The sequence below is a fragment of the Lissotriton vulgaris genome, chromosome 5, assembly GCF_964263255.1.
Source record: "Lissotriton vulgaris chromosome 5, aLisVul1.2, whole genome shotgun sequence".
Lineage (NCBI taxonomy): Eukaryota > Metazoa > Chordata > Amphibia > Caudata > Salamandridae > Lissotriton > Lissotriton vulgaris.
This window is the reverse complement of record NC_141693.1, coordinates 441,326,860-441,350,627: the sequence shown is the minus strand read 5'-3', so window position 1 is coordinate 441,350,627 and position 23,768 is coordinate 441,326,860. Positions and strand designations below refer to the sequence as shown.

The window sequence follows — 23,768 nt, the reverse complement described above, 5'->3', positions numbered from 1 at the left end:
GCTAACTTCCACACATTCGCCTGCGTACTCGTAACAGACGGCATCGGCATCCTGTTGCTAGGGCAACGCCGCGTCACAGCAGCGGACACGCCCACCCACGTGACCTATCACGTGACCACTAGCTCTATTTGAGCGCGCGCAGATTGTTTTCGCGCGTTCAAAGAACTCCACTCCTGAGGCGGAAGCCGGGAGTTAGCTCGCCCTTATTTTAATCTGTTGTGTTGTGTTGTTGCTTGATTTTAAATAGAACTGCTAACTTCCACACATTCGCCTGCGTACTCGTAACAGACGGCATCGGCATCCTGTTGCTAGGGCAACGCCGCGTCACAGCAGCGGACACGCCCACCCACGTGACCTATCACGTGACCACTAGCTCTATTTGAGCGCGCGCAGCTTGTTTTCGCGCGTTCAAAGAACTCCACTCCTGAGGCGGAAGCCGGGAGTTAGCTCGCCCTTATTTTAATCTGTTGTGTTGTGTTGTTGCTTGATTTTAAATAGAACTGCTAACTTCCACACATTCGCCTGCGTACTCGTAACAGACGGCATCGGCATCCTGTTGCTAGGGCAACGCCGCGTCACAGCAGCGGACACGCCCACCCACGTGACCTATCACGTAACCACGCCTTCATTCTATGCCAGGCCATTGACATAAAAATGTGCTGCAACAGGAAGCGCAGCGGACGAGCGCAGCGGGCGCGACGAATGCGCGCCGAAGGCGCGCATAAGGCAAGCTCGTCTGCGCTCGTCCGCGCCGTGGGCGGGCCAACGGCCACCCCCCCTGCAACCCCAGACCCACGGCCTCATTCAGATACGGTGAGACTAACCTATTCCGCCGGCGAACTACGACAACTAAGACATCTAGCGGACCAACCGCACTCACCCCCTACTTTAAGACACTCCAACCATATATTAGGCCCAGTGTCATGTCCATTTTGCATCAAACGTTCCAGTAAACCCTCAAACAACATACCTTCCATACAAGCGGCATTAATAAACGCCAGATCCCTCCCTAAACACAAAACGGAAATAGCCGACTTGATCGATGCGTATAAACTTGACCTACTGTTTATTACTGAAACTTGGGGCGATGAGGCCTCAGGACCCGACTTCGCTGAAGCCACTCCCAACAATTTCAATGTTTGTAGACTCGATAGACCAATAAAAAGAGGTGGCGGCATAGCCATCATTTATAAAAGCCACTTCAAACTTGTGACCGAACCACATATATGTTCTGAATACGAGTCACTTACATTTACTTTAGGACTATCAGCAAAAGCATCCTTTAAGGGAATGCTGATTTACCGCCCTCCGGGCTCAAGAGCGAAGTTTTTAACTAACATAGGTAATTTACTGGAAGCAGTAGCTGGCACCCCCCAGTTTACGCTACTAGGTGACTTTAATTTTCACCTTGAGATTTCAAATAACCAAGATACCTTGCAATTAATTTCAGATCTTGAAGCTGTGGGACTAATACAGCTCATTAACTCTCCGACTCACCAGGCCGGTCACACATTAGACGGCATATTTACAAACAGTCCTCTTGTAAATATTACCCAGATAATCCCTTTGATCTGGTCAGACCACTCAGCCATTTGCTTCACTATACAAACAACCGCCATTAAATCGAACACCGACGTACCAGCTCGATCAACATACAGAGACTGGAAAAATATTGATATATCTCAATTAGCAGAGATGATACAGGATACATATATCCCTACTGAGCAAGACCCTACCAAAGCATCTCTAAACTACCTGACCAACCTGGACTTGGCCTGTAACAAACTAGCCCCTCCCAAAACAACACACCGAAATAGAACAACACCTTCAGCCCCATGGTTCACGGAGGCCCTATGCATGCACAAACAACATTGCAGGAACCTGGAAAGACAATGGCGCCGCAACTACAACCCGGCAGACAAATCCAACTATAAAACCGCCCTCGCTATCTACAAAAGAGCGATAACTACCGAGAAAAGTCACTACTATATCACTCAGATCAATCAGGCAAAAAATTCTTCAGGAGAACTATTCAGGGTAGTCACCACCTTATCCAACCCCCCGACGCCGCCCTTAGAGACTTCTCAATCACTGACCGATGCCTTGGCCAGTTTTTTTGAGGAAAAAGTCAGCTCCATCTTCCAGACTTTTTCGAGATCTACCCCTCTACAATCTGTGACTTCTCCCTCTACTAGCAATTCACCAACTTTTTTATCTTTTAACCCTGTAGATAAAGATCAAATTCAACATCTAGTAGCCAGCACCAAATCAGGCTCCCCCCTCGACCCTTGTCCCCCTTCCATTCTCAACCGCATACCGGAAGCAATTTCCCCTTCACTATCCACAATATGTAATGCCATGTTCGCTACGGGAACATATCCTTCAGTCTGGAAAGAAGCGATCATAAAACCATTGCTGAAAAAACCCACGCTAGACCCTCTTCTTCCAGCAAGCTATAGACCTATCGCTTGTCTCCCATTTCCAGCAAAGATTTTTGAAAAGTCCATGAACCTGCAGCTGTCAAAATACATAAATGACAACAACCTGTTAGATGACACACAGTTCGGTTTTAGGCAGGGACACGGGACTGAGACGGCACTACTGAAAGCCGCGGACGAAATTAGAACAACTATGGACAAGGGAGGATCAGCTGTCTTGATACTCCTAGATCTCTCCGCTGCATTTGACACGGTCGATCATATCACTTTGATCGACCGTGTCGCAGCCCTGGGAATAGGAGGAACAGCCAAAGACCTGATTGCTTAATTTCTCGCCAACCGGCCACAGACTGTCAAAATGGGCAACTACACCTCCCAGACCTTCTCCCTCCCCTGTGGAGTCCCACAAGGTTCCTCGCTAAGTCCGACGCTTTTTAATATCTATGTATCGGACTTGGCGAGGGTGATAAAATCCTATGGCATTGCACTGACCACATACGCCGATGACACGCAATTAGTGCTATCGGTACATGACAACGGAGCGAGCATAGCAGCCAACTTCCAGGAGGGTATGAAGGCAATAAGCTCCTGGATGTCATCAAACTGCCTCAAGCTTAACTCCGATAAAACTGAGGTGATGACATTCGGGAGCTTGAAACCAGCATGGTCCCCACAATGGTGGCCATCGGAGCTAGGACCCCCCCCCCGAACCGGTGACTAAGGTTCGTAACTTGGGAGTTATCTTCGATAATAAACTAACCTTCCACCACCACGCCAATGCCGTGACATCATCTGCTTTCTTTATACTTAAAAATATCAAGAAACTTCTTCCATATCTACCTCAGTCAGCTGGCAAAACTCTCATCAGTACTCTTGTGTTCTCAAAAACGGACTACTGCAACTCTCTGCTTCTTAATGCGCAGGAAGGAGTCCTTAACAAATTCCAGACCGTCCAAAACGCGGCTGCAAGAATTTTACTTTCAATCCCCAAATTCACTTCAGTATCCCACCGCATCAAAGAGCTCCACTGGCTCCCAATTAGGAACCGAATAAAATTCAAGGCTCTTTGCATAGCTTACAAGACCCTTAATTACCCAGGGCCTAAGTTCCTAAAAATAGCTCTTCATCCTCTGGAGCATCGCAGAACACTTCGATCCTCTACTACTTGCATGCTGTCTGTCCCTCGGACAAAAAAAGCCACTTGGGGAGACAGGTGCTTTACTACAGCTACTGCCAAATTATGGAATACCCTCCCACTGCATATCAAAACTGCCCCCACCCTCATCAAATTCCGAAAGAGCCTTAAGACATGGCTTTTCTCCTCTGTCTAACTACCCTCAAAGAGCAAGGAGTTCTCTGATCACTAGCGCCGAGACACCCGTAGGGGTATTTGCGCGCTTTAAAAATAGCAATAAATAAATAAAATAAATTAAATAAAATAAACTGTTGTAATGACGCAAGATATATATTTTTTATTATTAAATGTTGTCTACCAAATATATTCCTGAATCTTATGAGAGTGTTTGCCTTTAAGAACCCACATAAGATGTGGTCGAAAAGTAGATCTTAGCAAAATTGGTTGCATTTAAGAATCAAACTTGCATAAGCATAATCAAATAGGATGAGTTTTTAGCAAGATCAAAAGTATTTATTTTTCATCTAGACGTTATTTTATTGTGACATTTATGTCCATAGAAGTCAATTATGGAGAAAAATGCTATCATTGTCTATTACAAGGAAACTGTTAGAGGCAATAGAACGCCTATACTCCAATACCTGGATAAGGATAATATTTAGTGATGATAATTATGTAAGCCGGAAGGTGCATATAACAGCTAGGCTCTAACAAGGCTTTGTGCCCGCTCCCTTGTTATTCAACCTTAATATATCAGATCTCACATTGGCGTTGGATCATATCAATTAACATACGCAAAAAATTGGAGGAAAGTTACTATCCAACCTTTTGTACATAGATAATTTCGTTATATTTTTTTTAAAAAGAGGACACCAGCGACTAATAAATAAGTTTGAGGAATATATTAGGTCAAATGGTTTGGAAATTAACTTGGCAAAAACCAAAGCAGTTATTTATGGTAGGAGAGTCAACAAAAAAGGGGTGTACCACTGGAGAAACTAGAGCTGTGATAAAGTAACAGAGTATAAGTAGTTTGGATCGATGCATAAAGTAACTTGACACAGCAAAAGAATCATGCAGAAATAAAGCCCAGGCCCTAAAATGTGCTTTTACAAATGCCTCTAAACATCTATGGGGCTCCAGCCTAGATCCAATCCTTCAGGTCATAAAGGCGAAGCTATTGCCATCAATAACATACGGGAGTAAAATCCTGATGGGGAAGGATGCTGGCTTCTTAAACGGATGGGTGGCCAAAATATACAAATCTGCTTTTCGCCTTACAAGTACAGCTTCCCCAGCACAAGTGCACCTACAATTTGGCCTGCTAAATCAAGTAATAGCCAGACAGAAGGTATTTCTGACTTTGTGCCACAAACTATGAGCCTCTAGGCAAGGCACCCTGGAGAATCTTAACAGATAAGAAATCTGAACTAGCCCGAGAAACTCTTTGCACCTTTGGTTCCCAGAACCGTCCTTAGATACTTTCCAGGCAAGGGATCTGTGGAATCAGCAGTTGACTTAGGCAGTGTTTAAAAAATGTGGTTCCATCAGCACTCAGGTCAGCAAACTAGAAGATAACAGCAGGTTAGCATGGTAAAGGCATCCTTGGAGGGTGGTAAACACACATAATGCAAAAGGCCACCAGGCATTTCTGAGCACAAATTACTCAAAATATGTCAACCTGAAGTTCATGCACTAAAGCTTTGTGGTTTTTCCAACCTTGGGCCCTTTACCAAAGTGCCTCACATGCCATAACGACTCTACCTGCAGGCTGTGCAATGCTGGAAAAGAAACCCTTATGCATGTAGTATGATTGTGCCCAGCACTCTTCAGAGAACACACAGAGCTCACGGGCAGATCTTTTATTTTTAATGTGCAGACATGCCATTATGGTAGCGTCAAATCCCGTCAACACCCACTTGAACATTAGACTGGTAAAGGTTGTATATAAGTTCAGTGAAAAGCTCGGAGTCATATATAATAATAGAATCGCCTTCAATCATTTAAATAGCCATACTTATGTATACATCAATTTTAATGGCATTTCTTTTAAGAGCATGTTATCTTATGCATTTTATGGTAAACTGTGATATTACGTCTGTATAAATCTTTGAGAAGTTTTTATGTACTGGGTTTTAAATATGTTTTGAACAGATTTTGACTTCATGCAAATAAAGAACATTCATATCATAGAATATATAGGCAGCTAAGAACACATGGTTAGATCCAACGCCTGTTCCTACAACATCAATTGTGGAAGTAGATGAGTAGTCTAAGAAATGTGATACTACTGCTAAACAGACATTGAGGTGAAAATACATTGACAGTGAGGTAAAAATTGGAAGCTGACCAAGGTGACTAAATGCACCAAAAGAATGGGATAAGGCCCTGCTGCTACTTCACGAGGTAATAAAGCAAAGTTTGGGCTCATACATTTTGATATACTTCACAGAGCCTGCATAACACATTTGACATTGTCCAAAAATGAGGAAAAATTGGCCTATATTTTCTCCACTTTACATGGTCGTGTCCCAATTGCATTCGTTTTTTGGATAATCAGGCGAAAGCAAGCCAGAAGTATGCACATCTAAATTTTCAGAAGAAGCAAAATTATGTTTTAGGAGTTGCCCGATTCAAAAATAAAATCAGAATCAAGTAGACAACAGCACACTTTACATACCAGTTGGCTAGAAAACGACTAGCGCTATACGATGGTTGTTTAACCCTAAGACTAAAAGAAAATAATGGATCAGGTATAGTAGAACGGTCTACGGAGTACAAAATTAGAATAAAAATAAAGAAATGATGACCAACTAGAAAATTATTTGATAAACTGGTGTTCTTCTGTACAGGATTTATTGGATACACCAGAAGAATTGCCACCGTACAAATATGTTCTACCGACAAAAACAAAGGGGGTACTGTCAATATATCTTCCAATCTAGCTGTGAAATATGTTAACATGAGCTTCAACTACGGGATTCATAAAGCGATCAGATGTTCCAGCCTCCTATTGTTAGAACTGTCCACTTGATTTTCAACTGTAGAGTTAATCAGACTATAGAGTAATTATATTAACGTGAAGCCCACACCGCGGACGACTCATTATGTGTTTTCTATGTAGTTCGTGAACATATATATTATATATTAATCATTTATGTAAATTATATGATGCTCTTATTTATTCTTTTACGGTTGTTGTGGAAACTTTACATTTCTCATATTTTAGCACAGCTGTTCAGGTTGTCAACCGTTTCACAAGTGTAACAAACGTAGCTCTTTTACCACAAAGAGAGCACATTTGTCACATGTTTACTTGACATTCCACTAATACGATGTGAGATTTAAAATCAAAGAAGCAAAACAGAGTCCTCGATCTAAAAAAAACAAATACATACACTCGGAGTGTAAAAAAGTATACATTTCCACGAGCACCATGCAGTCTAAAAATTGTGCATTATGTGAACACTGCAGCCACCTCGTAGTTCGGAAGCTGCATACACATTCATGATTGACACAAAGGAAATGCTAATCACCATTCTCGGTATAAGCTTCACAATCAAGTGTGACAAAAGAAGAGGCAGACCTTGTTTTATAAATTTACAAATGTGGCATATGTTCCAACCCTCCCGGTGCGGGCGGGAGGTTCCCGAACAATGAGCCTTACCTCCCGCCTCTAGAGATCTTAAAAATCCGGTTCCACTGTTTCGACTGTAAACCGACTTCAGTAGATGAAGCCAGGGAGCGGCAATAGAAAACCTAGTTTATAGTGATTGACATAGTAAGGGGCGGTACTAGGAGGAGCTTAGCATCCGTACTGCCTCTTTCATACGTTGATTGGTTGCATAAAAAGAGCCCTCACCGGAAAAGTCAACCTATCTGACCCGGAAATCCCGCCCATTACCCCGGAAAAACCGCCCAATTTCTCAGACTTTCCCCGGAAGTAATTGACCAGCAGCACGTAGACAAACTGAGTTTGTGGGCTCTAGCCGTTCAGTTTTAGTTCGTTCGTTTAATTTCGGACCCGCTGATCTATGTCGGGCCTGGTGTTCGCTTTGGCTGGGAAGTAGAAATAAGCAAAAGTATTCCCTTACGCAGTACAATTGGTGGGCAGTGTTCTCAGGGCTGTCATGGGAGTGTTTTTTTTTTTTTTACACCAAGCGGAGCAGAGGAGTGTCATGTAGTAAGTCACCTTTGAGCAGCCAAGAGAGGGCATGGGGTGCTCACTGTGAGGATTGGGGCACAATTTGAAGCTCTGTACAAAGTGAATTTGCTACGAGGCTTTTTTTTAATGTGTCTAGTTATGCGAAAGGCATAACATGAGCCATCAGCATCTTGGGAGTTGTCGGGAGGAGGAATGTTGGCGATGGAGATTTAACCTGAGAACTTGTGCGAAGACACCCATTTAGGGAGGCCTAGGTCGTCAATGTATAGGCGGTCGCATTTCAGTAAGGTTGGTCGACAAACTACCCTCGCTCGGGTAAATGCATGGTGTATGTGGTGAGGCGCTCACGTATCCCAGTTAGGAGCCCGAATAACTGACCCAATGCAGTTTTTTAATTGCAGACTGGGCTTTGCAGTCTAAGTCCAGATATGCAAAGAAAATCCTGGGCGAGTTAGGCTGCTCAAGCATGTGGCGTCTTGGTAACCATGGTCAATGTATCCTGGTGACAGGTGACCATGTGTTCCGAAATGGAATGGGAGAGAGGGTGACAGTTGAAGGAGGACTGGAACAGGGAGGACGCTGTCTTGCTTGCTTCAATAAAGTACACACACACACTTGCCTCCGATTCATTGTGTTTCTTTCTACACGTCATGTGTGCTGGTTTTCCATTTTATGAAAATACCTACTTGCCCAGGTCAAAAAGGATTACTTTAGAAGCCATCCCAGAGTCATTGAATGATCATCCAACTACTCTAGACATCATCAAGCTCTTGAGGTCATCAGCAGAGCTTAGAAAAGTGAGCCTGATGAATATATTTGTTTGGTTACTAAAAACCATTACACAAAACCAAAATACAAAAGTAACATTACAAAAGTTAAAATCAAGGAAATTGCAAAAGGTCCATAGGTGCAAAACATGCTGGGGAAAGGATTCATGGGCCAGCAGGAGACTCTGGAATCTGGCCTGTGGAAGCCATCAACATAGCTCGAGCTTGAAAGATGAACTTTCCAAAGGCCGCCATGTGCTTTACCGTGGACAGGGTATACAGATGAGTGATCCCCTCTGCGGTGCGTGACCCCGATTGTCCTAATAATGGCCTAAGGTAAAGACTACGGGCCGGGCAGCAGAAGAGGAGGTAGGCCAAGGTCTCACGTTTATACCTGCAGAGCCTGCATTCCCGGACTTCAAAGCTGGCCTGACCGCAGGAATATAGTTCTTTAAGGGGCAATGGATGTAGTCTATAAGCCAAAATCTTATGGAGGGCGGCACGGCCCACCGCCTGCGTGAGATGATGTTTAGGAGTATGATGGGTGTGCTGGAGACACAAGGTCTTATGCAAGTCTTTTCTTCTCAGGGAGTCCAGTTCCCGTGACCGCAGACGCACTTGTTTTTTTATCGCATTCTTAATGGCAAAATATTTGACATATTCAGGGTTCCATGAGTCCGTGGCAAGTTTGAGCTGGGCCTTAGCCACTTCGAGGGTGGCCGACCAGGGGTTCCCAGGCTCTATGAAAATACATTTCAAGACTGCCTTTAATGTGTTCTCCTGTGCCGCCGTTGTTAAGAAGTAATATTTACTTAAGGCGGACAACTCTTCCAGGTTTTGCTGGTTGAGCGAGAACTCCAGGCGAACGACTGTGTTTCTAGTACACCTTGGAAGATGGTAGACTTTCCTATATGCTCTGCACTGAATTTTTTCTAATTCATTACTCAGTTTGCCCGGGAATGCCTGTAGGGCATAGTTGAGTGCCGGCATAAGTTTGGCTTTAAGAACTCTATTAATGGCCGTGGTGGACGGGCTATGTAAGGATGCTTGCAAATGGCATAGGTGATGGAGTTACCGTTGGCTTGGATTGACTTAAGGTGGGCGCTTGCGAGCCCCGATTCCTGGAAACAAATGCCCAAATAGATGTACCGCTGCGTGGAATCCAGAAGGAGGTTGCCTAGTCTCCATTTGAAAGCTTTCTTCCTTGGATAATGACCAAAAATAATGACTTTTGACTTACTCGGGTTTGCTACAAGCCTGTTTTTGTCGTTGTGCGTGGCAAGAGCCGTCAGCACCTTTTGTAGCCCCATTCTCGTGTGGTCAAAAAGAACCAAGTCATCAGCATATTGCATGAAAAGAATTTTATTTCCACCAATCTTTGGGGTGGCCAGGGCAGCCCTAGTCAAAGCCTTCTCCATGTCCGCTGTGTATAAATTGAACAATAGTGGGGCTAGCACGCACCCTTGTTTTAAACCTCTGTCTGTGTTGATCTTAGCTGATGCTTGGTCCCTCGAAAGTTTAATTTGCACCCATGTTTTTTGGTAAAGGGACTGTATCGCTCTTAGCAGTACCGGGTTGATGTTCCATTGGACCAGCTTGTGCCACAGAATTGGGCGATCTACCCCATCAAACACCGCCGAATAGTCAATAAAGCAGGCGAAGAGGGGAAGGCTTTTGCTTTTCCGAGCGCGATGTGCCAGGAAAGAAAGTGCGATGATGTTGTCAACTGTGGCAGACCCAGATCTAAAACCGGTTTGACAAAATGGAAGGATGCCTTCTGCGCTCGTCCAATCTGCGAGGTCCCTCAAGATGGCGCTGGCATAAGGTTTTCCCTCGATATCGATCAGGGCGATCATGCAGAAGTTGGTAGGTTCAGTTTTTGGGCCTTTTTTATGGATGGGCTGTAAAAGCGAGCCTCTCCATGAGTCTGGTACGTCCCCCTGGAGCTAACATTCAGAATACAAGTGGGTCAGATTAGTGGACGAAAAATCGATATTTGCCTTGAATAGATGTCCAGGGAGACCATTAGGACCTGGAGCAGCGTTTTGTCTGATGTTTTTAATGATTTTGGAGACAAGCAATTTTCCCGGTGGAGCCATCAGCTCGGTGTATGTGCCTAGATTGTCTCCAACAATGGGAGTGTCAATTTGCATGTTAGCAGCGCCAATATTAGTATAAAGTGCTTTTACATGGGCAACCCACATAAAGGCTTCAAGGGAGTTTTCTCTATGGTTTGTGTCTCTGCCCAGGTTGCATATGTACTTCCAAAACTCCTGTGTTTCTCCCAGGCTCAAAAAGTCAAAAATTCTTAGCCATTGTGCTTCACAATGGGCACGTTTTGCTGCCCAAACCTTCTTTGCATGTCTTTTTTTGGCTTCTTGTAGTTCGATCTTGTTTAAGCTTGTCCCAATTTTGCGGAAAAGTTTTTGTTTCTTATTTAGATTTTTTGCGCTTATTTTAATTTCAGAGTTATACCCATATGTAGGTGAGGGGCGCCTGTGCGATATATTATTCAAGTTCCCGCGAAGAATCACCGCAAAGGTCTCTATTGTGACACTCCAAGTTTCTATGGCGTCCTTTTTCTGATCGCTTAGTGAGCACCCTGTCCAATGATTTGCCCAGCTGTTGAATCTATTGATTGCGGTCTGTTCCCATTTGATCCTTCTGGGCAGCTTTATTAGTTCTTCTCCATCGGCTTCCCTGATGAATTCAAGCTTGTGGCGGTAGTCCGCTATAAGGTTCGATGTGACAATTAGGGCAGCGTGATCGCTGTCACTACGCGGTTGGACTGAGAAATTTGACATTAAAAGTTGGAGTTTGCCACTTAGGATTATATAGTCGACCGTAGTTTGGTTATTAAATGTGGGAGCGACGATCAGCCCAGGAGTGTTCTTAGAAGGACAGAGTGCGCCGTCACCAGATTATAGGATTTTAGTAGGTCGTTCAGGGCATTGGTAGCCCCTGCCTGGCACCTGCGTGTGGTTGAGACCCCTATATTATGAGAGTTAAAATCACCAAGAATAATGCATTCAAGGCCCGCGAATTGGAGCATTAGGCGCTCGATATGGTGTATCAGCGTGGCCATGTTAGAATTGGGCCCGTGAGGGTTGTGATAAAGATTAACTAATAAAAATGAAAAGTTCCTGTTTGTTAGCCGACAGCCTTTCAGGATGCCTGCCTGGGGGGTTGGATATTTCTGCGAATTCCAAGTTGAGTGAGTGTTTAATATAGATGCATATCCCACCGGCAGGTCTACCGAAAATGTTGAGCTTTTTAGCAGGTTTTCCATACTCAGCGTATCCTCTCAAGGAGAGAGGATGCATTTGCCAGGTTTCTTGTGTACAGATGATGTCTGCTTCCTTCATAAATGTCACCGCGGTTTGTTTAAGAAGCAACCTCCTGAGCCCAGCAACGTTCCAAGACATGATTTTCAGACTCACTGGAGCCCGTTCCTTCTCTGGGGGCTTTGGGTACATGTTTACTGTGCATCAGTGGGAATAGCCCCAGGCATTAGGGCAAAGACCATTAGGTCTTGGAGTTTAGAGCAAGCAGCAGCCAGGACCAGTCTTTATTCACAGGTCCCAGTGTAGCGCATATGCGTGTACCCTGGATTGGATTCATGGTTATCTTTATTGGGGTTCTGATGGATTGACCAGTGTTAATGCCCCCTTTAGACCCCTTTTTTGGCGCATAGGTGGATAGCGCCTGTGAGCATGAAGGCTCTCCAGCTGGTTGGGCCGTGTTTCCCGTCGGGGATATACCAACTGTGTTTTTAGTATAAGAGGATATTTTTGTAGACGCTTGGGTTTTATCTTTATGCCCCAGCTTTCCAGGAGCTTATCCTGGCTTTTCAAGGCCTCTGCCATGGCCGAGCTCGTAAAAGTTAACTCCGTTGTTTCATTTTTCTCTTCCGCATCTGGCAGTAGGAAAGAGACGGTTTCAATGTCCGTAGATTTTATTCCCTCCAGCCCTGGAATGTTCGCACAGAGGGTCAGAAGGTTACGGCGATCGAGGATGTCCCACCTCCCCTGCGAGACATAATCTGGGTACAGCCTAATTTCCCGGTCCTGTGGTTGGTCGTACTTTAAATAACAAACAGGGACCGCGGCCTGACCGCCTGTTTGTAATGACTGTGGACATCCAGGTGGAAGGGCACTTGCCTGACCTTTTGAACTCGTGGCTTGTTGAGGGGCCACCGTGAATGGAATTCTAGGAAGGCAATTGTTAAACGAAGAGTTTACGATGTTCTTGGTATCTAAGACAACCCATGGCACTTGAGGCGCACCATGCGTCGTCGACATTGCTGAGACAGCGACCAAAGGGTCGTTTGAGCGAGCATTATGTTCAATAGAGCAAATTTGAGTCGCTTCAACAGCATTTTGGCATTGTAGTTCATTTACTAGGCTTATGATTGGTTCTGGTGGAACTTGCCGGGACGTTACCGGAGGGGCAGCCGGCCCTGGATTAATTGCTGCTTCAGCGAGATAGAGAACTTCATGCTTTTGTACCAAGCTTTCTGGTATTGTGGGAGTTGCGTCTAGTTCTATCATTTCCGGTGTCTGTTTATGACCTTGCGTATGGTTGCAGGGGCAAAGCCATTCCCGTATAGATTTGTTTTTGTTCGCTTTGTTCAGTTTTTTTCATTTTTTCTTATTTTTCCTCGATAGGTGTTTTTGGAGTTCTGGGCTGGTCAGTATGGGAATCTGCTGCCGATCATGGGTTTTTGTTATGGTCGATGAGACCTCTACTGAGTTTGCATTGATCAATGATGGGGTTCCACCCTATCGAAGTTATTTGCCTTACCGATTTCTATGCTGTCTAGGAGAGGGATTTTCAAGCCTTCTTTTTTAGAGGGATCAGGCGCTGGTGCCTTTACGTTTGAGGCCTTGTTCTTGCCAGCTTCTATTTTAAGATCCTCAATTAGTGTAGTCATAATGTGCGGAAGTTTTTCGAGATTTTTCAAAATATGAGGGCGGGGCTTTGCCTGTATCTGGGCCTGCAATAGGGTAGAGTTTCTAGTCCTCATTATTTCCCCTGTGATTTCCTACTGCTCTCCTGCAGCGTTAGCGTTGTTCCCTCTGGGAGCGTCGGGGTGATGAAGAAGGGGGCAATGTACCCGCAGCCGCTCTGTATCCCTTTAATTCGTAGACCTCCTACGCTCTAATTCGCTTGAGATTAAAGACTTTTCTCAATAGATGTCTGGTCCAGATGGTTGAGTTGGTCAGTGTCGGCGTTGTTATCACAGCGCTCAGAGCTCCACGCAGCACTCACGCCTGCCTACCGCACATTAACATTAACACTTTAGCGCCGAGGTCAATGGGCGATTACCTGGGTGCCCAGGGGGGGCCAAAAAGTGAAGCACCCCCCGCTAGCAGGCGTTGTTATCACAGCGCTTGAGACAGCGCTCACATCTGCCAGCAGCCCCAGCAGCCCCTGCACCGCCGTAGACTGTGGTCCTTAGTCCTTGAGCCTATTTAATGTTTTTACGGGAGTTTTGCAGAAAGTGTTTGAATGTTTGGTTTACCGGGGTGGCGGCTATACTGGCTCAGTGCCTCACCCGATACTTAGACCACTCAGAGGCACGACAGATGCACATCCTCTCTCGCCTTTCAACTTGCTCCAACAGCCCGTGGCAGCCCGCTCTCCCTCCCGCCGACCTGCTCACTGTGTTGTCGTCTCACTGCAGCTGTGTCGGAGAGACAGGGCCAGGGTGCAAGTCCAGCTGAGTTCGGGCCAACAGACAGAGCAGCAGGCGGGCGGAGCGGAGCTACGTTGAAGGAGACAGCTCTCTCGAACCCCCGTCTCTCACTGCGTGCCTCGCTCCTCGGCTCCTCAGATCTTCTCCAACTCCCACGGGCCCCACGAACTCCACGGGCGCAGTGCAGTGCAGATCGCAAGACTGCAAAGAACGGCAACCACCGCGTCCTCCCGTGGCAGTGAAGATGGCGATCTGGCGTTTCTGGGATGACTCACAAGCTCCCTCTAGCGTCCAACCTGAGCCTGATGATTTGAGGATGAGTTGAAAATGAGTATCTGATGACGCCACAAGGTGTGATTGTTTCCGATAATCAGAGGATTAGCAGTCGATGACGTCTGAAGATTAGGTGGTTCCTGATGATTTGAGGATGCTTTTAAGAGGACTATCTGTTTACTTCATAGGCACTCACAAAATTAAACTGGCCCTGATGGTTTGAGGAGGGCTTGCTTGTTACTTGAAAGCCTTTCTCTGTTCTGGTTTCATTTTTGTCACAAAAAATAAGCCTTAGTGAAAGTGAGTGAAAGTGAAAAAGGCTTTATTTCGATACGTAAATATCTTAAAAGCAATACATTACAAACATGCAATTTCAAGCATTAAAAAAAAGGGGCTTACAGTTATAATTTCATAAACCATTCAAATAAAAAATGCAATAAATAGTTAAAAATAGTATTAAATTGAAATGGAAAGCCTTTTTGTTCTAATTATCCAAGCCCATTTTAGAAATTTGGAGACAGCGCAAACTGTAGAAGGGGAAGTGTCAGTTAGTAAAATGCGGAGTGCCACCAAATGTTGTCTGGTGCCAAGGAGCCTGCACAGGGATGCCAACCATCGCTTCCTTGGGGCACGGTACTCGGGGCATTCGAACAGAAAGTGTGCCACTGACTCGACCCTTGTAGTACACGCCGCACAAAAAGCAGAGGGCTGAGCCGTTGTTGATCTCCACCTGACACCAGGTCGGCCAGGGGTAAAGTGCCCACTCGAAATTTGAAATAGAGGGCCCTGTCCATGGAGATGGAGATTAAATCCAGGTAGGGCTCAAATGCTACAGCGTCTTTAATTTGTAAAAATGCAGTGGTTGAGTTGCAGTGACGGGGGTAGCAAATGAGTTTGTTGGTTACCCAGTCGCAATATATCTTCTTCAGGGTGACTTTTGGTGGGGCAGAACGGGTAACCCAACAATTTTCCAAACCCAACTCCACCAGGAGACTCTTGATGTCTCTTAACCATTTTATCCGATGCCATCCGTCCATTGCAAGTACTTCGGACAGACCAGCTGCATAGGAGGCTAGTTCCGGTACCCTCCATAAACGGCCCCAAAGGAGCAGTGGCCGCAATCGTGCCTGGTCCATGATTGAATTGCAGCCCGTGTCGAGGAGCACTGGGATAGTAGGTGTGCTGGTTGGGAGTAGCAAAAGGTCTTTCAAAAATGTGTTTTCTGCTTTCCCCAGTGCTTCTAAATTATTAGAGCCCCACAATTCCGCCCCATACAAAGCCGCTGGAACCCCTCTGGCTTTGTAAATGTCTATTGCTGGGGAGATGCAATGTTTGGGGGAAGAACGGTGTTCCCTGAGTATAGCACCCGCCACCCTTTTGTGATTAAGTAACATCTTATTGATGTGTGGGGTCCAGCTCATAGTGTTACTAAGGCGAATCCCCAAGTAATCAAACTCGAGGACCCTTTCGAGTGCAACTGAATTTAGGACCGGTGGAGGACCAGGGTTTTTTGGGGGATTCATAGATAGAAATTTGGTCTTATCCACATTAATTATGAGGCCCCTGAGGGAGCAGAACTCCTGGAAACGAGTGAGGAGCTTTTGGAGACCCTGCGGTGTTTTGGCGATGAGCAAAGTGTCATCGGCAAAGAGCAAAGTTGGTATCCGGGTGCCCGCCAGGGACGGGGCGTCTGCTGGCTCCTTAAGCAGATGTTCAACCACACCATTGACATATAATGAGAATAGTGTGGGGGCCAGCACACAGCCCTGGCGGACACCCCTTTGCACTGGGATTCTGTTGGTTTTCTCTCCATCCTTACCCCACCGCACCTTAGTAATAATTTAAGAATTACTTGTTGATTAGTGAACAATGAACGCTGTTTAGCTAATTCACAGGTTTTCATTTACATACAAATAAATGTTGCTTCATACTAATGGGGTCTTCACGCACCAGGAAGTAGAGTGTAGTATGCTGCCTTACTGAAATTGAGTATTTAATATTAACATTGTACATTTATGACAAGTCAATGTTTCTCAGTATACTTTTACGTTTAAAAGATAACAAATAATATGATTTACCACAATTCAGCATATAAAAGAGATATATTTATTTGAACTGTAAAGACACCATATTTTAATGTAACATGATATTTGTTGTATGCTGACACAAAATATTTTCAAATTGTGCTCAGGCACCAGCTTTTACAGCCTGAGCCAACTTGTAACTCTGGTCTGCCAAGGTTTCAGATTGCTATGTGTGACATTTTTATAATTTCAGTGTAATTAAGAGTGACATATCAACGACTATGAGTGACACTTTCTTATTAGCAAAATCAAGCAATGAAGACAAGGGAAATATTTATATAAATATAATTACACGCATTTGATCAACATAACCCCTAAAAGAATTTAAAAGTGTTGCAAGGCACCAGAAATGGAAGGACACTAACCTCCACTTGTGTGTCAAGGTCAGGAGGTCTAACACAGGCGTCGGTGTTCCTGTAATTCACGGGTACTCAAAGTACGGCACGCGGGCCGCCAGAGGCCCGGCAAGCCATTCTTGGCGGCCCGCGGACCATACAGACATCGTACCTGTGTTCTTTTTTTTGTGTCAGCAAACACCGCTGGTACTGCTCTGTGGGGGCCGGGCGATTCCAGCCACAGTCAGAGTGGAGCTGCAGGGGCGCTAAGAAGAGGTGAACAAAGCCTAATTAACATGTAAATGGTCTTTTTAAAGACCTGTGAAGTACTGTGTATGTGTCTGGGAAGCTGTGTCAGCCTGGGCTGACACAACACACACGCCGCGGGGAGTGTGGGGGGGGGGAGGACAGCGGGTGTAGTGACAGAGGACAGCAGGGACTGAGAGCCCAGTGAGGTGGAAGGGCAGCAGGGACTGAGAGCCCAGTGAGGTGGGAGGGCAGCAGGAAGTGAGAGCATGGATGAGGTGGGAGAGCAGCAGGGAGTGAGCGCCGGGTGAGGTGAGGTGAGACAGATAGAGATAGAGACAGATAAATACATATAGAGACAGATAGAGGCAGAGACAGATAGAAACAGGGGCAGACAGAGCTAGATAGGGTCAGAGACAGGGACAGACAGAGAGAGGTAGAGACATATAGAGGTAGAGACAGATAGCGGTAGAGACAGACAGCGATAGAGACAGAGAGAGAGACAGAGATAGAGACAGAGATAGAGGCAGAGATAGACCGAGACAGGCAGAGACAGAGAGACGGAGAGGGAGACAGATGGAGGGAGACAGAGACAGGGACAGACAGAGACAGATAGAGGCAGGGACAGATAGAGGCAGGGACAGGAAGAGACAGATAGAGGCAGAGTGACAGAGAGACGGGGAGGGAGACAGAGAAAAGGAGACAGAGAGAGGGAAACAGACAGAGGGAGACAGACAGAGGGAGAGAGAGGGAGGGAAAGGAAGACAGAGGGAGGGAGGGGAGAGAGAGAGAGAGGGAGACAGAGAGAGGCAGTCAGAGAGAGGGGGACGGAGGGAGTCAGGGGGAGACGGAGTGAGGGAGAGGGAGACAGACAGAGGGAGACAGGGAGGGAGAGGGAGGGAGACAGAGAGAGACAGAGGGAGACAGAGAGAGGGAGGGCGACAGACAGGGTCGGATTGGGATTGAAAATCAGCCCGGGCACATACAAAAAAAATCGGCCCTCATTTGCATAATGCCTTTCCTCACATCACTACTTCAGCGTAATTCAATTACAAAGGAGGGGGGCTTAAAAAAATGCACGCATTAGTTTACACTAGTGAAACACACCTGAAAACAAGTGAGGCCACTTCTACTGAGGTCCCCTGCTCCGCTCAGTATATGCATACATTAAGGGGCCGGCCAGCGAGACAAAGGGAGTGATACCTCTGCCTGTTGCTAAACCGGGGGTGGGGACCGGCGGTGTTGGTGGCGGGGGAGGGTGGTAATGAGCGTCCATTTGCCTGCAGAAAGGCCACTCAGACACCCACTGGGCCGCTGGCTGTATTCCGAAAATAGAGACACCGTCCAAATCGGCCCCAGACTGCTAAAAAAAGCAACCCACAGGAGGAACTCAGACACCGGCCCCTCGGGCATTGCCCGAGTGCCCGCGTTACCAATCCGAGGCTGGCGACAGAGGGAGGGAGACAGAGAGAGGGGGAGTGGGAGGGAGGCAGAGGGAGCGAGTCAGGGAGAGACAGAGGGAGGGAGAGGGAGACAGACAGAGGGAGGGAGAGAGATAGAGGGAGGTAGACAAAGGGAGGGAGATAGAGGGAGGGAAGGAGACAGAGAGAGGGAGACAGAGAGAGGGAGATAGAGGGAGGGAGACAGAGGGAGGAAGACAGAGGGAGGGAGAGAGAGGGAGGCTGAGGGAGGGAGGCAGAGGGAGTGAGTCAGGGAGAGACAGAGGGAGGGAGAGGGAGACAGACAGAGGGAGGGAGAGAGATAGAGGGAGGTAGACAAAGGGAGGGAGATAGAGGGAGGGAAGGAGACAGAGAGAGGGAGACAGAGAGAGGGAGACAGAGGAGGGAGACAGAGGGAGGGAGACAGAGGGAGGGAGACAGAGGGAGGGAGACAGAGGGAGGGAGACAGAGGGAGGGAGACAGAGGGAGGAAGACAGAGGGAGGGAGACAGAGGGAGGCAGAGGGAGCGAGTCAGGGAGAGACAGATGGAGGGAGAGGGAGACAGAGGGAGAGAGACAGACAGACCAGTGAGGTGGGAGGGCAGCTGGGACGGAGATCCCAGTGAGGTGGGAGGGCAGTAGGAACTGTGAGGCTGGGTGAGGTAGGAGGTCAGCGGGAGTGAGAGCCCGGTGAGGTGATGGAGCGAGACAGAGGGAGTGAGTCAGGGAGAGGGAGACTGAGGGAGACAGACAGAGGGAGGGAGACAGACAGAGAGAGGGAGACACACAGAGGGGGGTGGGAGACAGATAGAGGTAGGGAGACAGACAGAGGGAGGAAGATAGAGGGAGGGAGGGAGATAGAGGGAGGGAGACAGATAGAGGGAGGGAGGCAGACAGAGGGAGGGAGACAGACAGACAAGACAGAGGGAGGGAGATAGAGGGAGGGAGACAGAGAGAGAGGGAGACAGAGAGAGAGGGAGACAGAGAGAGGGAGACAGAGGGTGACAGATGGAGACAGACAGAGGTAGACAGACAGAGGGAGACAGAGGGAGACAGAGGGAGGGAGACAGAGGGAGACAGAGGGTGACAGACAGAGAGTGACAGACAGAGGGAGACAGACAGAGGGAGGGAGAGAGAGAGAGAGAGATGTGTGTATGCCGGGTCTGTTGGCTCAGTGGACGAAGGCGTCCACTGCAGGGGCATGTGTTCAACCTCATGGTCACAATATTTTTTTCTCTAGCCCCGCCCCCCCCACTGACCCCTCCCCCTCCGGTGCGGCCCTCGGCCACAAACCACACTGTAAATTCGGCCCCAGAGAGAAAGTTTGTGAGTACCCATGCTGTAATTTAACTCGGCCAGAGCGCCACCTGGCAGCATTAATTCCTGGGGGCCTGCTTTGTCGAGAAAATTACCAGAATGTTAAAAGAAACTATTTAATTAGTACATATAAACTGAGATTCTGGTACCAGTGTTGACACAGCGCACTAGCGCAATGAGGGCCCCGACCACTGATGTTCGAAGCTGATTTAAAAGACGCCACCTGCCTAAATATAATAAATTAATATATGTTGAGAATATGAATATTTTTTTAATTTCCTGTTAAATGGAGAACATGTTATCATGTTCTCCATTTAACTGATGTGTGTGGCCGCGCTAAAAATAATTTGTTGGACCAGTCATTTATATCATAAAATGATTAATAAATTAACCCTTCAGTTAAGTAGGAGAGCCTGGTGTTGTTGTATTCTTGACACTAAATGTTCATTCTACTTCTGCCTGTCGCAGAGCTAGTACAACACCAGGCTCTTTTGACAGAACCCTACGTGAGGAGGGCGGCGGGGAAGTGCTGGAAGAGAGTTTCGAGAGAGAATCAGAAGATCAAAGGGAGCCTCGTGATAAAGAATCCCTCATCTTAACATGGAAGGCTGTACGGCTTAATACACGCAGTGCCTAATTTGAGGAGGTGTTCTAGCTGTATGCTGGTGCCATGTGCGTGCTGCTGAATGCTCATTATGTGGTAAAATCCGAGCAGAGTTGTCTGTGCAGCTGCATGCATCTGGTTGCGGAAGCCTGCCTCTGGGCACTCGACATGGCTGGACTGCAATGTCTTACCCCAGACCACAAGTAGAAATGCAGCAATTTTAAACACCCATAAAAATTATTTACGCTCCTGATTCGAAATTGGGTAGAAAAATACAATCTCATTCGAGCTAGAGGAACTGCTAAATTTAGCATAGAATGGGTGAAATGATGCCCATTTGATTTGATATACTAGTACCTGCCAAACTGACGCCCGCCCGTGGCCGCGCTGAAAGATTTTTTTTGAACTTGCACCATTGATGTCACGGCGCAATAGCGCTATTCAATGAAAGCACATAGCTGCCAAGGTTTCATATTACTACGAGTGACATTTTCATATTTTCAGTGAAATTTTGAGTGACATTTCAATGACTACGAGTGATACTTTCTCGCGAGTAAAATCAAGCAATTAAGACACAGGAAACATAAATATCATAAGGTATATCAGTTTGACACAGGCGTCGGTGTTCCTGTAATTCACGGGTACTCAAAGTACGGCACGCGGGCCGCCAGAGGCCCGGCAAGCCATTCTTGGCGGACCATACAGACATCGTACCTGTGTTCTTTTTTTTGTGTCAGCAAACACCGCTGGTACTGCTCTGTGGGGGCCGGGCGATTCCAGCCACAGTCAGAGTGGAGCTGCAGGGGCGCTAAGAAGAGGTGAACAAAGCCTAATTAACATGTAAATGGTCTTTTTAAAGACCTGTGAAGTACTGTGTATGTGTCTGGGAAGCTGTGTCAGCCTGGGCTGACACAACACACACGCCGCGGGGAGTGTGGGGGGGGGGAGGACAGCGGGTGTAGTGACAGAGGACAGCAGGGACTGAGAGCCCAGTGAGGTGGAAGGGCAGCAGGGACTGAGAGCATGGATGAGGTGGGAGAGCAGCAGGGAGTGAGCGCCGGGTGAGGTGAGGTGAGACAGATAGAGATAGAGACAGATAAATACATATAGAGACAGATAGAGGCAGAGACAGATAGAGACAGGGGCAGACAGAGCTAGATAGGGTCAGAGACAGGGACAGACAGAGAGAGGTAGAGACATATAGAGGTAGAGACAGATAGCGGTAGAGACAGACAGCGATAGAGACAGAGAGAGAGACAGAGATAGAGACAGAGATAGAGGCAGAGATAGACCGAGACAGGCAGAGACAGAGAGACGGAGAGGGAGACAGATGGAGGGAGACAGAGACAGGGACAGACAGAGACAGATAGAGGCAGGGACAGATAGAGGCAGGGACAGGAAGAGACAGATAGAGGCAGAGTGACAGAGAGACGGGGAGGGAGACAGAGAAAAGGAGACAGAGAGAGGGAAACAGACAGAGGGAGACAGACAGAGGGAGAGAGAGGGAGGGAAAGGAAGACAGAGGGAGGGAGGGGAGAGAGAGAGAGAGGGAGACAGAGAGAGGCAGTCAGAGAGAGGGGGACGGAGGGAGTCAGGGGGAGACGGAGTGAGGGAGAGGGAGACAGACAGAGGGAGACAGGGAGGGAGAGGGAGGGAGACAGAGAGAGACAGAGGGAGACAGAGAGAGAGGGAGGGCGACAGACAGGGTCGGATTGGGATTGAAAATCAGCCCGGGCACATACAAAAAAAATCGGCCCTCATTTGCATAATGCCTTTCCTCACATCACTACTTCAGCGTAATTCAATTACAAAGGAGGGGGGCTTAAAAAAATGCACGCATTAGTTTACACTAGTGAAACACACCTGAAAACAAGTGAGGCCACTTCTACTGAGGTCCCCTGCTCCGCTCAGTATATGCATACATTAAGGGGCCGGCCAGCGAGACAAAGGGAGTGATACCTCTGCCTGTTGCTAAACCGGGGGTGGGGACCGGCGGTGTTGGTGGCGGGGGAGGGTGGTAATGAGCGTCCATTTGCCTGCAGAAAGGCCACTCAGACACCCACTGGGCCGCTGGCTGTATTCCGAAAATAGAGACACCGTCCAAATCGGCCCCAGACTGCTAAAAAAAGCAACCCTCAGGAGGAACTCAGACACCGGCCCCTCGGGCATTGCCCGAGTGCCCGCGTTACCAATCCGAGGCTGGCGACAGAGGGAGGGAGACAGAGAGAGGGGGAGTGGGAGGGAGGCAGAGGGAGCGAGTCAGGGAGAGACAGAGGGAGGGAGAGGGAGACAGACAGAGGGAGGGAGAGAGATAGAGGGAGGTAGACAAAGGGAGGGAGATAGAGGGAGGGAAGGAGACAGAGAGAGGGAGACAGAGAGAGGGAGATAGAGGGAGGGAGACAGAGGGAGGAAGACAGAGGGAGGGAGACAGAGGGAGAGAGAGGGAGGCTGAGGGAGGGAGGCAGAGGGAGTGAGTCAGGGAGAGACAGAGGGAGGGAGAGGGAGACAGACAGAGGGAGGGAGAGAGATAGAGGGAGGTAGACAAAGGGAGGGAGATAGAGGGAGGGAAGGAGACAGAGAGAGGGAGACAGAGAGAGGGAGACAGAGGAGGGAGACAGAGGGAGGGAGACAGAGGGAGGGAGACAGAGGGAGGGAGACAGAGGGAGGGAGACAGAGGGAGGGAGACAGAGGGAGGAAGACAGAGGGAGGGAGACAGAGGGAGAGAGAGGGAGGCAGAGGGAGCGAGTCAGGGAGAGACAGATGGAGGGAGAGGGAGACAGAGGGAGGGAGACAGACAGACCAGTGAGGTGGGAGGGCAGTAGGAACTGTGAGGCTGGGTGAGGTAGGAGGTCAGCGGGAGTGAGAGCCCGGTGAGGTGATGGAGCGAGACAGAGGGAGTGAGTCAGGGAGAGGGAGACTGAGGGAGACAGACAGAGGGAGGGAGACAGACAGAGAGAGGGAGACAGACAGAGGGGGGTGGGAGACAGATAGAGGTAGGGAGACAGACAGAGGGAGGAAGATAGAGGGAGGGAGGGAGATAGAGGGAGGGAGACAGATAGAGGGAGGGAGGCAGACAGAGGGAGGGAGACAGACAGACAAGACAGAGGGAGGGAGATAGAGGGAGGGAGACAGAGAGAGAGGGAGACAGAGAGAGAGGGAGACAGAGAGAGGGAGACAGAGGGTGACAGATGGAGACAGACAGAGGTAGACAGACAGAGGGAGACAGAGGGAGACAGAGGGAGGGAGACAGAGGGAGACAGAGGGTGAC

At 47.7% G+C, this 23,768-nt stretch overlaps 1 protein-coding gene across 3 annotated transcripts in view; it reads right to left on the bottom strand.

Annotated features, from left to right (window-relative positions):
* Positions 1-7,363, bottom strand: part of PRDM2 (PR/SET domain 2) — a 434,311-nt gene extending 426,948 nt beyond the window's left edge. The window contains exon 1 of one of the 3 annotated variants that reach the window (XM_086921861.1): positions 7,241-7,363. The gene's annotated coding sequence lies outside the window, so the exon portion shown is untranslated. The remainder of the gene's footprint in view (positions 1-7,240) is intronic. The other 2 variants (XM_086921863.1, XM_086921862.1) reach the window with 2 other exon arrangements.
* Positions 7,364-23,768: the final 16,405 nt, after the last annotated feature.